Raw genomic sequence first — 14,615 nt, 5'->3', positions numbered from 1 at the left:
TATGGGTACACAGGAATTGAATTCTTGCCACCAAGGTCCCTCTAAAGGCTATTAGCTCGGGCCTGTACAGTGGGGGAGTTCTGAAACCCATCAGTACTGGCAAGAGTATATAATAGTAGCCAAGAGTATCAAACGGGTGTATTACCCCGGGATTAATGATTGCATAAAGTAACACGGATATTTCAGTAACTGTTCGTTTATAGTACCATTAAGAGTTGCTGTATTTAGCCCAATTCAGCCACTAAATCAAGCAAAAACATGATAGCATTAAAGGGGATTAGCTAATGTTAAAGTTCTGGCACTGCCAAGCAGATCGTTTGTGCAATCATTTTAGCAAGCTGGGGTTATCTTGGGTCCTTACTACACTTTCCTTGTACAATAACTGTTGAATAGTTGGTTGAATAACATGGAAAACTGGCGTACAAAGACCCGGCGTTGCCACGTACGCATTTCAAATTACCATTTCACGTAAATGAACAATTACTGAAATATATATTTTCCATTGAAAAAAAAAGTACTGAATAAAATAAAAACATATACACATCATATAATTAGCTAGCTAATTAGGTTCCAAACTGTTAGAGCAGGCCAAGTCGATTGCCGAATTACTGAAATATCCGTGATACTTTATGCAATCATTAATCATGGGCTAATACACCGTTTGACACTCTTAGTTTCTATTATGATGAGGTGATGTGTTGGTAATGTGGTATTTGTGAGATGGTTCACCAAACTTCCTCATAGCACTAGACAACTCGATAACAGGTGCAACAAATTTTGGCCCAACTGACAGGGTTTGTGGAGTCAGTACTTTGTACTTGATGTGTCTTAGATTGACTGAAGCACACATGTAATCAGGAAATGATTCATACTTATATGTGCATTATATGTTTATTGCTAGTCTGTCAGTGCCATCAGCCAAACAAACTACTAAATTTACTATTATACAATTAGTATAGAGGATGGGACAAGATCTTAAAGGTATGCATGAGCAGCGGTATGCATAAATCATTGGTGACAAAACCAGAGTGCATAGGCCACAGCCTTACATTCGCAAAGTTGTAGATCAAGAAGAATAATGTTCCACAATTTTATATACCGAATTATCAAGCAATTTGTGAGTTGTGACTGTTTTCAGAGACCCATCTTACATGCATTTCGGTGCATGTATATAAGAGGATTGCATGCCATGATGCAGTTCAGTAAAATTTCAGGGTCAAAGCCGAAAGATGTACACCAAAATTAATAATCTTTTTATCATCAGTCACTGAGCAAACAAGGAATCAAAGGAAAATTGTTCACATATTACAATAGCACAATTCCTTTGGCTCAGGTGTAAGTTGAACTATCATGATACTGCTTACTGAGACCACATGTGCAATTGTTAAAGTGTATAAGTATACATCTCTAGTCTCAGTATACAATACTAAAGTCCTTGTGATTACCACAAAATGTATAGTGATGATGATGATGATGAAGCTGCATGCGTATAATGAAGTATTACAGCTATGATCTCTGAGTGCTACATAGCACTTCAGTTAGGCGCTACTATAGTTGTATTAACCAGTTGCCACTTTTCTTACTGTCCATTATCGTACTCCTAGCCTATAGCACCCCCCTTGGGAAATTCCCTGTATAGTTTGCTCCTATATATGGCATTTTGCTCTCATAATCATAATTGCTATACTGTGGCACTTTTAGGTGCTACCAAGTTTTAACAGTGTATACACTGATGAGATTTATTGAAGTGAAATCAACGTTATTTTTCTAGCTGGCAGTGGTATAGTGCTGGCTGCATGTCATGTCATATAAATGCTGCATGCAGTATGGTTTGAGTTCAAAGTTAGGGGTCTAGCAGTACAAGCTCCAGAAGCTATAAGATGTTTAATTCTGTTAGCCCTAAATAACACTAAAAGATGAAACCACGACCAGCAGTATGCAACTTATAGGGATATATACAGTAGTCACAATTTGTTTGTTCTAAAGTCAAGAAAATGTGGAGCTTGATCAAATAAGGGTGCAGCCCCCAGACACTGTAGCTAGCTCCCTTAACTTATATAGATGCTTAAATTTCACGATGTTTAAAAACTGAAGTATTTCAACCCAAGTTTGTAGCTATACATCTGAAACTACCTACTATCTATATATTTAACTAAAAGAAGTTTTTCTTAGAATAGCAAAATGATGTCATGTGATTCTTGGTACAAGGTATAAAATTTTGCCTTTTAAACAATTGGTATGGCAGGATTAGCAGTAAACAGGACAGGTTTCACATATATACACACTGGTCTTTTTTCCTTATGTTCATGAGAGTTTTAATGATGAACATTCTATTAAAGTACTGTTGACTGTTCTACTAGAGTATTTCAATTAGTGGATTTACCTCTAAAATTCAATTTTTACCCTAGGAGAGATATAGCTCTTCCCTTCTTGCTCTTTCCATCTTTTCATCGCCCATGCATGTTTGCTTAAGATGCAATTACATCTGTACTGTAGCTTCCATTAACTCTCTAGTTAGCGCATAGTAAAATTTTGGACGGAGGTGCTTCAGTATCCCATGCACACCCCTAAATATGCCCTTGATATATAGCTACATATAGCTATAGAGTTACATGTAAGGATGATTCCTCTAATCCTGCTTATTGAGCAGCCTGGATGTCTGGTGAATGTCATGTCAGCTACTATAGAATGTACAGCTGTATAGAACTCCATTTTGGTATGCATGCATGCATGGTAATTATATTGTGGTATATTCTTTTCCTTGATCTATTATCCTTTATATACCCCTTTCATATGGTCACTTGGTTGAACCCACATTCAATCCGGGTTAACGCATTCATATGATCCCGGGTTGAACCTTGAAGTCATAACCGAGTTCAACCCTACAAAGCAGTAGGGTTGAACTCGGGTGAACTCAATTTATGGCTTCAAAAGCGAGTTGTGGTTTTTAATGAATACATAAAATTCATAGAAGACAATTATCACTCAATGAATACCATCATGTGATGATTGCTTGTGAACAGAAACTGGTGGGTTATTCCATCACTGTGGTATACTATCTATGATTCAACCCATGCAGGTTGAACCCGCTTTTGGGTGGCCATATGAAAAGGGTGTAAAAGGCATCATGTTTCCTTATCTTGTAACTTAATAATGACTTTCAGGCAGCAGCTGGACAAGTACTATTTATACATATGCATATATAAAACCACATGTGTACAGCACATGTACAGGTACAGAACAAAGAGTACAAAACATACTATTTTAGGAAAAAAAGGAGGGAAGTACACAAAACACATGAATATAGTTATAAAGTACAAAAGCATTTGAATAAGATTAACAGAGTCTGTAGAAACATATCTATTACTAAAGAATGTATAACATCTGTCACAGAGTGCAAAACAATGTGATGAATTCTATTAAAACTGCACAAATCTATGGTTCATGCAGGACTACTGACTACTGATTAAGCTTGTGTGAATTTGCAAGAGTGAAGTATCCACGTACATGATCAGCCATATTACAGGTCTATATCAGGTAGTTTTGGACTGAGGAAACCATGATACAGCAGATATTTCTTTTGATAATATTAATAGCATATAAAGAAACCAACTGCATTGATGTGGTAAGTGATAATCTTTTTATTTGTTGAACTATCATCATAGTTTAGTCATGTATAGATAACTGCTCAATTTATCTTATAGCCACTCAACTACCCCAATATACCAGTGACATACAGGGTTATCATAAATGAAGTGGATCGTCCTGATTGCCCTCTAGCAGAGAATGCTACCAGCCCAGGGGAAGTCCATCTGGTAGTACCTCAAGGGATCAATGGTATTCAAATAATGGAGGCTGCTGTGGCCAGTTGTAGCAACTACAAGTTTACTGTTTCCTTCAATGATGCAGGACTAGGGTACTTCGTTGAGTCAATAAATGGTGTTCCAGGAGATGTTGAAAATTCTTGTTACTGGACTCTGTCTTTTCAGCCATACCTTGCCACAGAACTCATCACCAGTCCAGTCGGAATCAGCAGCTACTACCCCAGTTATAAATCTGTGGTCCAGTGGGAATACCGACGATTCCGACATGATGACGACAAAGAGTGAAAGTAGAATATATACACTGTGACATCTGTAATTCAGTGTGGCACACAATTTGTGACAAATACAATACTGTACACTATAGCTATAGCCACCTGGCACGCAAAGCAAGTAGTTTCAGATGCGTGTTTTAATGCTCAGGAAATACAATTCCAATAGCCAGCTACTTAAATACATATGGAATAAAGTGTATTGTTCAGCAACCTTACCCTGAAACATAACAAGCTGCCATTATAATGTAGAGTTATATCTGTTAAGTACATCTACAGAGTGAGTTTTATAGAAACTTGTTTCATTGATCTTCGTTCATATTTGTGATGGGGCATAGGAAAAGGGACCTACAGTGGAACCTCTCTTATCCGGGCGGTCTGGTACATACTACTGTCCGTATCTCAGAAATGTCCGTAACTAAGAATAATATGCTATTATGCTAAAAGTGACTATCTTAATACAAGTAATGTTGCTATTGCTATCAGTTAGTGCTATGTAGTTTATGGGCAGAGGGGAAGTCACTACAGAGCATTCATGGTCACTCCCCTTGGCTGTAAAAATGTATTATCACCTAGCAACCAAGTGGTAGTTATTGCTAGTAGAATAAACAAGCCACCAAACAGGTAAACTGCAACCTTTAGGCTCCCTCCTTGTCCTTTCATCTAAACCAAACTTCATTATGGTTAGCCACATGACCAATTTGGGCTGTCCACACAATGGAGGTGCCCGGATAATAGAGGTCCGGATAAGGGAGGTTCCACTGTATACAGGTTTTTTTGTTTGTTTTTTTTACTTTTCAGTAAAAGTCAGTAAATTTCCGTTTATTTGTAGGTAAGTATAGTAAATTAGGAAATTACACTTGCATATAACCTTTGCATGCTGAGTGAAGTTTCAGAGTAATAACATGAAACAAAATTTAATGAGTATTGAGACTATTAACTTGAAATTCGAAATATGCATGAACAGATGGTGAGTTGTGGAATTCTTTGATTAGCATAACTCAAATTCCGTGTCTAACTGTTATAGCTAGGTCCTTTTTCCTATGCCCCCTCACATAATTATATTATAGCCACTGTTTGAAAGCAGGTGTTTTTGTGTTTGTGTAAAAATAAAAACATTAATAGTGGTATTACAAATGTAGGGAAGTTATTGTTATAGACATGAAAAGCCCAGCCAGACATGGAACTCAAAACCAAAATTCAGTAGCTTGAAAGTGTAACTATGTACTCACTGGTCATCAGTGATGGTACCTGAAGGTGAGGCTTACTAATCAGCTACAGGATTAAGCACAAAGAGAACTAACTAAAAAAATATCTATTGAAAAATTATTTACATGCATGGTACTGCTTAGAGAGTCTAATAGCTAAGACATGATAATATGTGCTTAGCTAAGGTATTTTGTTTTCTTACCCTGAGGCCTAATTAATCCTATCTGAACAGGCACGTATATGGCATACACAATAAAATACACCAAAAGCTGTAGCCATCAGTAACCACATAACCTATAGTCATCACATTATTGTGCATATATTGTCATTGTTATCAAACCAATCATATCACTGCAGAGTATATCATGCATGATAGTCTATAACCTCAAGTGCCATGCACCGTAACTATAGACTGGTAAATGTAAATCATCAGACTTTAATTAAATAACTTTTGTTCATATTTTAATTGTCTTTTGACGTAGTGAGTCAGTCACACCTTCATACTCTTGCGTGTCTAATGTTTATACTATTGCTGCTGTATTATAGATTCACCTTATATATATATACAGCATATCATGCATAGCAGGCAGCTCAGTTTAAGATAGCAACTTTAAAAGCCAGGCATGCATGCTCAAATTTGACCCTCCCTTAGTACCAAAAATCTGGATTTGTCCTGCTCCAAATGCAGAGAAAGTTCAACAGAGAAAGGCTGTTCCTCTTTGATATTTACTTTATTATCTAGTTTGTCCAAAAACATGAGACATGGTTTCCCAAAAGGGTTTGCCTGTGTGTATTAAGGCTTTATAGTACAAGTGCTAAAGGTCTGTAGGACACTTGGTCCTACAGCCTGTTTAAAGTTGTTATAAAATATGTTTGAAAAGGTGCAGAAAGCTGGGAGAAAAAAATCCATTACTGAACACCTGGGCATGTAGCCTCAAACCTGCAGCTATCTGATTAACGTTCAAATGCTTACAGGAAACTGCCAGTCAGCCAGGATGTTTTCCCCTTATCAACCATAGGAACTCTATAGAGAGTGACTTATTATCTCAAAGTATCCCATAAATGTGGAACCAAATGGCATTAGTTTATTTATTAAGACTTTAAAGAATAAGTGCACATGCTGAAGGTGTGTAGGACACCTGGTCCTACAGCCTGTTTAAGTTGTTGTGTTTGAAAAAGTACAGAGAAGAGAAAAATCAATGACTGGACCTGGGAAGCCTCAACCTGCAGCCATCCAGTTAATGCTTGTCCATTTGGTTCCACATCGAATACTTTGAGATAACAAGTCACTCTCTAGAATTCATATGCATGAAATTGATAAGGAGAAAGTATCCTGGCAGACTCCTGTAAGCGTTTGAGCGTTAATCGGATGGCTGCAGGTTCAGGTCCAGTCATTGATTTTTTCTCCTTTTTGCATCTTTCAAACAAACTTATATAACAACTTTATAAACAGGCTGTAGGATCAGGTGACATACAGACCTTCAGCACTTGTGCTGTAAAGCCTTAAATGTTAATAAATAAATGTACAAGCTTGGGTGCTTCCCTAAGCTACATACACACATATAGCTATAGGTAGCTAAATAACTATTCTGTGAATGCTATCCCACTAGGGACCTGTGAGAAGGCTTAAAGCCTGTGAATACAGGGAGTCAGAAACATGTAACTGAAACATGAAGTATGCAGAAAAAAAATCCCAGACCCAGTGGTGACTTGATCCCCAGCAACATGCAGTCTAGGCATGAGCCAGAGGAGCCACAACAGCCGGGGTCTGAGATCTTCTCTGCATTCAACCTGTACTCAAAACATCGACCTCTCGCCAGCAAATGGCTACACAACTATAATATATAATTGACACAAAGCAATAGCTAAGTAGTTATAGCTACATAAATTAATATAATCCCAAGAAGTCATGCATGTTGTTTATTGGTCATGGCAGAGGAAATCATCAGAGGCTGTGTGACTCCTATAGTCTGCAAGCTGTCATCAAGTCACCACCTAGTAAAGATATTTTTTCTGTATTAGTATAACTTAATGTGGCAGGCTTCTTGCAGGTCACATGGGATATAAATCCAGAGTCAAATCAAATTGACAAAGAAGCAAGTTAAACAAAAGATACCAGCTATGAAATCACTAAAATGGTGGTTGGCTAATTTCTCGTTTTATAACTATATAGAAACGTCAATTTTAAATAGAGCTTGTCAAGATGTTGCTGTCATGCTAACATTTGTACAGTTGTGGATGCAATACCTATTCTATGTGTTTGGGGCAGCCAGTCATTCATAGTCACACTATATATAGTGAAGGAAAATGATGTCTTAATTCCTTGCAGTATCTGAGGGAGGCTTGTATAGCTAGCTGTATAGTGACTATGTACATGTATGTGTATATTATATTAATAACTAATCATCTTCAACAAATCACAAGTCCTTCCATGATATGCTGCAGGGCATTACCTTACTTCCCACTACTGCATGAACTATATAGCTGGAAATGATGACTGGCCATAGCTAGGGTAATTCCACATGGGACTATATACCCATGGCCAGCCAGTAGGTATATAGGTCCGCGACTCCATTAGAATATCTCGATCTTGTGCACTTTCAATGCTGATTCAGGTCCATTAATATAAACTTGAACACAAATTCAGAGTAAAGTGACCTTCCGACATCAGAAACAGTGGAAATTGAAACTGAAGAAAACTGAAATCAAAAAATGAAAACTAAAAAGACTGCACTGATGTAATTGGTCAAAACTTTATGATTTGTAATAGTCTGTATATTAATGAGTATACCTCTTTATATGCACCTCTATAAGAAACTACCTCCACTAGAATAAGATAATCCCATTATAGTTGGGACATGTCAACTATATATAGGTCCAGGTTATGCTTAATGATCTCATTCAAAAATATCAATAATTCACGACCTCAAAATAAGTTTTTATAGCAGCCCAGAAGCACCAATAAAAAGAGCCTGTGGTAGCTATCAATCAGGGATGACTCCAGGGGGGTTTCTGAGGTTTCCGGAAACCAGTCACGTTCAGATCGAGATGGTAATAGAGCAGTCAATCACCCTAATAAAGCAGTCACAGTATTTAGAGTAGCAGTGTAGCAAGCTATGTAGGGACTTTTATGTGCTTTATCAGTGATATCAAGTGTTTATAGTATACAATATCTTACTACTTTATATTATGAACTCTTGGTGGTATCAATACATAGTTAGTGGAGGGCAGTTATTGTCAGCAGGCACTTACCTTTTTTTTTGGTCTTCACCTGTGTTCTTGATCAGAAACCGAAAATCCTGGAGCAGCCTATGATCAATATACAAGATCATGGATAAATTATGGCTATTATAACAGCATTTTGGGACTGAGGTTCTACATAATGCCGTACCAGCATAGGCATGGCTTTCTTGTCAGGGGAAAAGAGTCTGTGGTGGATTAGCTGTACTACGTAGTCACTTATCATTGCATGGGTAAAAGAATGTGACTTGCAATGACTGATGTCTACACCGTAGACATCAAGTCACATTCTTTTACCCATGCAATGATAAGTGGATATGTGAGACCATATCATGGTAGCTAGGTATAGCTAACCTTGCTACTTCATTCAGATTTTGGCCCCAAAAGGCTCCCATACAGTGTACGCAGTGCAAATTCTCACAGTTAATTGGGGTGTCATCATGGTACACAAGAAATAATCGTCTCAATCAAGATGACCCACATAACGTATACTATGTCATGCTTTGGAACTATAGCTAATGAGGTGGTCTTTGAGAGCTAACTGAAGAGGTGAACTAGTCTCGCGTGACCAGACCGCTTTTTCGAGCAGGCGCTTATAATTTTAATCGATAAGCGCCGTGCTGAGAAAAAGCGGTCTGGCCACGCGAGACTAGAGGTGAACTGCAAGTAGAGTTGTGACCAATGTCAGTTTTCAAAATTTCCACTGTTGCGTAGATAATTAGTTCCACAAAAAATTACTGATTTTTGGCAATCCACGAAAATTTAATCAGTACCACGAAAATTTAATACCACGAAATTTTCTTGCCTTTTAATACGGTACTCAGAGCTAGTAGTGAACCCGTCCCTGGAATCCGTATGTTCCGTTCTGCAGCCTGTTCTGCTGAGTAGCTACGCTGAGCCAATAAATCTATGTTCTGGCTCGTGCTCTACGGCAGGCGCGTTTCGGAGCAGGCGCTTATAATTTCCAATCGATAAGCGCCGTGCGGAGAAATAGGGTCTGGCTACGCGAGACTAGGCGCGGCCAGTGTAGATTTTTTTGTTTTGTTACCATGGTTATGCTCGGTTATGTAGCTGACGTGAAAGGCACAAATTAAAGATGTTTCTATTGCAAATACTGATAATATTGGTAGTGCACCAAGAAATCAACTGCATGGATGTGGTGAGTGATAATCTCTATTTTTGTTCACTTTTGACCCGGGGGGGGGGGGAGGGGGGCAAATGCCCTTCCATTTTCATGATTTTGAAGAGTGGTGGGGAAGTACCCCCTCGATGACCAGTTGCTAAAGTAAAGCAACTATTGTACCTATTTTTAGTCATTAGCCAATTAACTTACTCTCTAGAATTCCTATGGATATAGTTACATGAAAATAACAAGGAGAAAACATCCTGACCACCTGGTAGACTCCTGTAAGTGTTCGAGCGTAAATCGGATGGCTGCAGGTTCGAGGCTACCTAGGTCCAGTCATGGATTTTTTCTCCTTTCTTCAACTTTTCAAACACAGCTAAAGTCTTTGAGCAGGCTGTAGGACCAGGTGTCCTACAGACCTTCAGCACTTGTGCTGTAAAGCATTAATAAAAATAAAAAACTTAGCTATGATTTACTAGGATTTGTGCTAAGGCCACTCCAAAGTTTCCTGTCCACCGCCCGCATCTGGTTACTGTCAGCTCTAAATATTCCATTATTCCGTGTTTTCCAGTTATTCTTGCATTCTGTACAGGCCATCTTGTAACAATGTCAGCTCACATGTCAGCAGTGCTATCAAGGTGGCACAAATTCATGTTAGTGTTATTTTTTGCAACTTAAAAGGAAGGTACAAGCTTAAGCATACTGTTATATGCACAGCATTTTATGGCTGTGCCTGGCAAATAATGGCTTGAAATGCTGCCAATCTTATAATGGAAATGGACTGCCCGCCCACATGCAAATTTACCTGAGTCCAGGATGGGAAACAGAGAATTTATTTGCAGTGGCTTGAAGTGTTATCCAAGAATGGAATATTGCATGAATCAGTGCTGGGAGTGCAAGAGATTTAGATACTCTAATAGAGCAGTCATTTAACTACTCTAATAGAGCATTCAGTGGAATCACTATAGGTTGGTTCTGTTATGCAGTTACTTCAATCTGTCTCCATTAACACATAATATACATAATCAAGAGCATGAGAGTCTATCTGAAATGCTAATTGTACAGTATCTTAATAGGTAGAGGATATAAAGCCAGCAGAAAGAATGTTAATTGAAAAAACTTAGAAAAACATGTCACTGAAAGGGTACTGAACAGAAAAAGATCTGTGGTGAATTGAGGATTCAAACCCAAGACACATCTCACTCCATTGTCGTGACCACTGTACCACGGTGCTTCCAACTACCCATCTCCCTTAGTTTCTACCTCAGATTTTAAATGTGAAAATGAAGAAACCTCTATATATTAGTAACAAAAGTGAAGAACAAACCAAGGCTGAATCCAACCCTAACACTAAACCTAGGAGTACTGTTCCTAATACTAGTTCCTAATCCTATATAGAGGCGCTGTTCCTAATCCTAGGGGTGCTGTTCCTAATCCTAGGGGCGCTGTTCCTAATCCTAGAAGCACTGTCAATAATCCTACAAATGTATAGGAGGAATTCCTAATGTCAAAATGAGTAAAGCCAATCAAATATCTGTTCCTTGCTTGAAAACCAGTGCCGGCTTAATATCCATTTTGATCTTAATATCCTATTCAAGTACACATGTACCACTGAAAATGCTCTCAGATTCAATCTCAAAGTATTCAAATTTCAAAATTTTCCTGTGGAAGCATGCCCCCAGACACCCCAGTTAACTTGCACACTATTGTGGTACAGTTGTTGATTTTTAAATTTACAGTCACCTCACATGACTTACCCCCCACTGTTCTCTGCCCCTTCTTTTACCACCTAGGAGTACATATAGTTACTGGTACTATACCCACTCTCCATGCACATTGATTTTATCCAGTGGTTTTTGTCTTGGGTGTTTGAGCCTCTCAGTTACACACCTAACACCAAGACTAATTATAACTCATAGCACTTCTAAAGTCCATTCATAGTTCGTATCAGTATCTTACTCACAGAGTGTTTTGATACCTATCCTTGTAAACATGCAGAGGCAATCACAACAAGAAGATTTGATCTTCAAATTAAAGTTATTTTGACAATGCTACTTTTGCACTGATACAAGGTAGTTATTGATTACATTTTGTAATAACTTGTCTTTAAAGCTATCATGCTAAGAGACATAATATAGCTAGCTAAATGTTTTAATTTTGTATCCATACACATGCAAGCTCAATCACACACACACACACGCACGCACACACACACATAACACACACACACTCTCTCTCAGTGGAATTAATTGTAACACACTGAAAAAAGTACTCAATGTGAGATGCCATATATTTCTTTTGAAGGCATGCCCTTGAATCTCTTAGTGTATGACATTTGTGCACAACACATACACAACTGTATATGATTTATTGCTCAGGTCGGTCCCACACATTATAGTGTATATACTTATACTCCTGTAGTTAGTCTCTGTGTGTTGTGTATGGATGCATATGTATCCATTTTTCTAGCCTCTAAACTACCCCAATATACCAGTGACATACAGGGTTATCATAAATGAAGTGGATCGTCCTGATTGCCCTCTAGCAGAGAATGCTACCAGCCCAGGGGAAGTCCATCTGGTAGTACCTCAAGGGATCAATGGTATTCAACTAATGGAGGCTGCTGTGGCCAGTTGTAGCAACTACAAGTTTACTGTTTCCTTCAATGATGCAGGACTAGGATACTTCATTGAGTCAATAAATGGTGTTCCAGGAGATGCTGAAAATTCTTGTTACTGGACACTGTCTTTTCAGCCATACCTTGCCACGGAACTCATCAGCAGTCCAGTTGGAATCAGCAGCTACTACCCCAGTTATAAATCTGTTGTCCAGTGGGAATACCGACAACTTGAGTGAACACAAGCAAACGTTTATGACAAACTGCATATATAGTGACTATATTTACATATATAGTGACTATATTATCTTGTTAAATAACACATTTACAGGGACACCTCAAAGGGGGTTCTGGGGTTTCCAGAAATTGGTCAAGCATGATTGAGATACCCTAATAGAACAGTCACCCTAATTCAATAATAATAATATAATGGTATTTGATAAACTGCTTAAATCACTCTCATATTCAACTTCAGAAGTTTTATTTCCTGTGAGAGCATGCCAACATGCTTCTCTTGCAATAAAAACACTACCAAACTAGTAAAACTTTACTCATTCCATACCATTTCATATTATAAGATGCCACTATTCATGCACATAAATCCTGACAAGTATAAAAACATATGGGAAATGCTCAATAGTGTATGAAAGCTATAACTTTGCATTTTATTACAATCAGACCCAGAAGATGTCCATCCAGCTAGTTCACCAGGTCATTATCTTAAGAAACACAAGGAGCCATACTGTGCAAAGCCATAGAGGTGAAACATATTACTTGTGTTCAACTGGGTCTCTGAAATATTGAAAACAGTCTAATACAATGGTTGCAAAATAAATCTGCACAAGCGGCCACAGACGATTTCAAAGTCCATGTGTTTGGCTTTATACATAGACTCTATATATTCCCTATAGCTACCTATAGGGAATATAGCTACCTATAGGGAATATAGCTACCTATGGAAATAGCTATAAGTCTTAAACACACCTTAGTAATAATTTTGATGTGGCACCATATATGGTCTGTATCTCAAATCATTTAGTTTACATCACACAGGGCTTATCTAAATGAACGATTCTTGTAAAATTATACTATTTTTTCAAAATTTGTTGTTTAACCACTCTATAGTATTTGTATAATATGTAGTAGGATGGTTGGCTGTGATATTCCGATACAAATTTTATATTTGTGCTATAGCTAGTAGAAGCTACAGTACAGGTGAAGTTGCATCTACAGCACACATGGGCAATGAAAACATGGAAACAATGAGAAGAAGAGAGCTAATCTCTTCTAGGAATCAACAGGAGGGGATCAAAGAGTAAACTGCTAAACATTGAAATACTCTAATAGACACAATAGTTGTATCAACCAGTTGCCACATTTTTAGCACCCACTATGAATGCCCCTATAGCTGGGCACTCAGTGTGAGGTAAAGCATAACCCTGTTTACAAACTGAGAATTATTAAGGGAATGCCACAACTAGTCATCCTATACAAATTAATCTGGCAACTATAGCAACTGTTACTAAGCACCAGCAAAAGACTAATCACACCATCTAAAGTCATGTTACCTTAACAACAGTTACCCAGCAACCATTGCTAAACAACCAAATTGTTGCTGTTATGAGGCATCTATCACTATGCAACTGACACTAGTCGAATCAGACATAGCTAATCAAGTTATTACAGATTTTTGTCAATTAAGGGACCTTGACGAACAAGTGTAATACTAATTCTATTGGCTAATCGCTTGATGCATTTCAAAGAAATATGGCCAGGTGTTATTGAAAGTAACACATTTTTGAATGTATTACATTGTAACACATTCAAAATTCTCTTTTCAAGTATAAAAGGGTAAGCTACTACTCTCTAAAAAAGATTAATTTAGTAAACTGACAGTGCTTATAGATTTATAGATATGAGAAGCTGGCCTGCAGCTTCCTGAAAAGTCACATGATGGTATAGGAAGCAATACATATGCTTGATACAACTATAGTAGCTACGGTGTGCACTCAAACTCAGCATGTGCATGAAGCATTCATGCCTCCCACAGAAAAATTTTGAAAGTCTAGCCTGCTGAGATTGAATTTGTTCTCATTGCTTTGGTTTGACAGATATACCAATGTCCTTGAGCAGTTTGTAAAAATACGTAATAGTAAAAATACGCTGAGTCTGAGATGATCGCAATCTGTTGATGCAGTCAATGCAAAATCCTATACAAAAAGGAAACAAGTATGTTCATGGCATATCACTGCAAAAGGTAATAATTTGTGATAGTTAGCTGCCATAGCTACTGAATTATCATAAATTATACTTATAGGAATTACCACTGT

At 37.8% G+C, this 14,615-nt stretch overlaps 1 long non-coding RNA gene across 1 annotated transcript; it reads left to right on the top strand.

Moving 5' to 3' along the window:
- The first annotated feature begins 3,405 nt into the window (after nt 1–3,405).
- On the top strand, nt 3,406–4,265 carry LOC136268628 (uncharacterized). Its single transcript, XR_010707074.1, has 2 exons — nt 3,406–3,625; nt 3,705–4,265. It is a non-coding gene; the product is annotated as an uncharacterized lncRNA (long non-coding RNA).
- Nucleotides 4,266–14,615: the final 10,350 nt, after the last annotated feature.

This window comes from Dysidea avara, chromosome 10, assembly GCF_963678975.1.
Source record: "Dysidea avara chromosome 10, odDysAvar1.4, whole genome shotgun sequence".
NCBI classification, from domain to species: Eukaryota; Metazoa; Porifera; class Demospongiae; order Dictyoceratida; family Dysideidae; genus Dysidea; species Dysidea avara.
The sequence above is the reverse complement of the archived record's forward strand: the minus strand, read 5'-3'. Positions and strand labels throughout refer to the sequence as shown.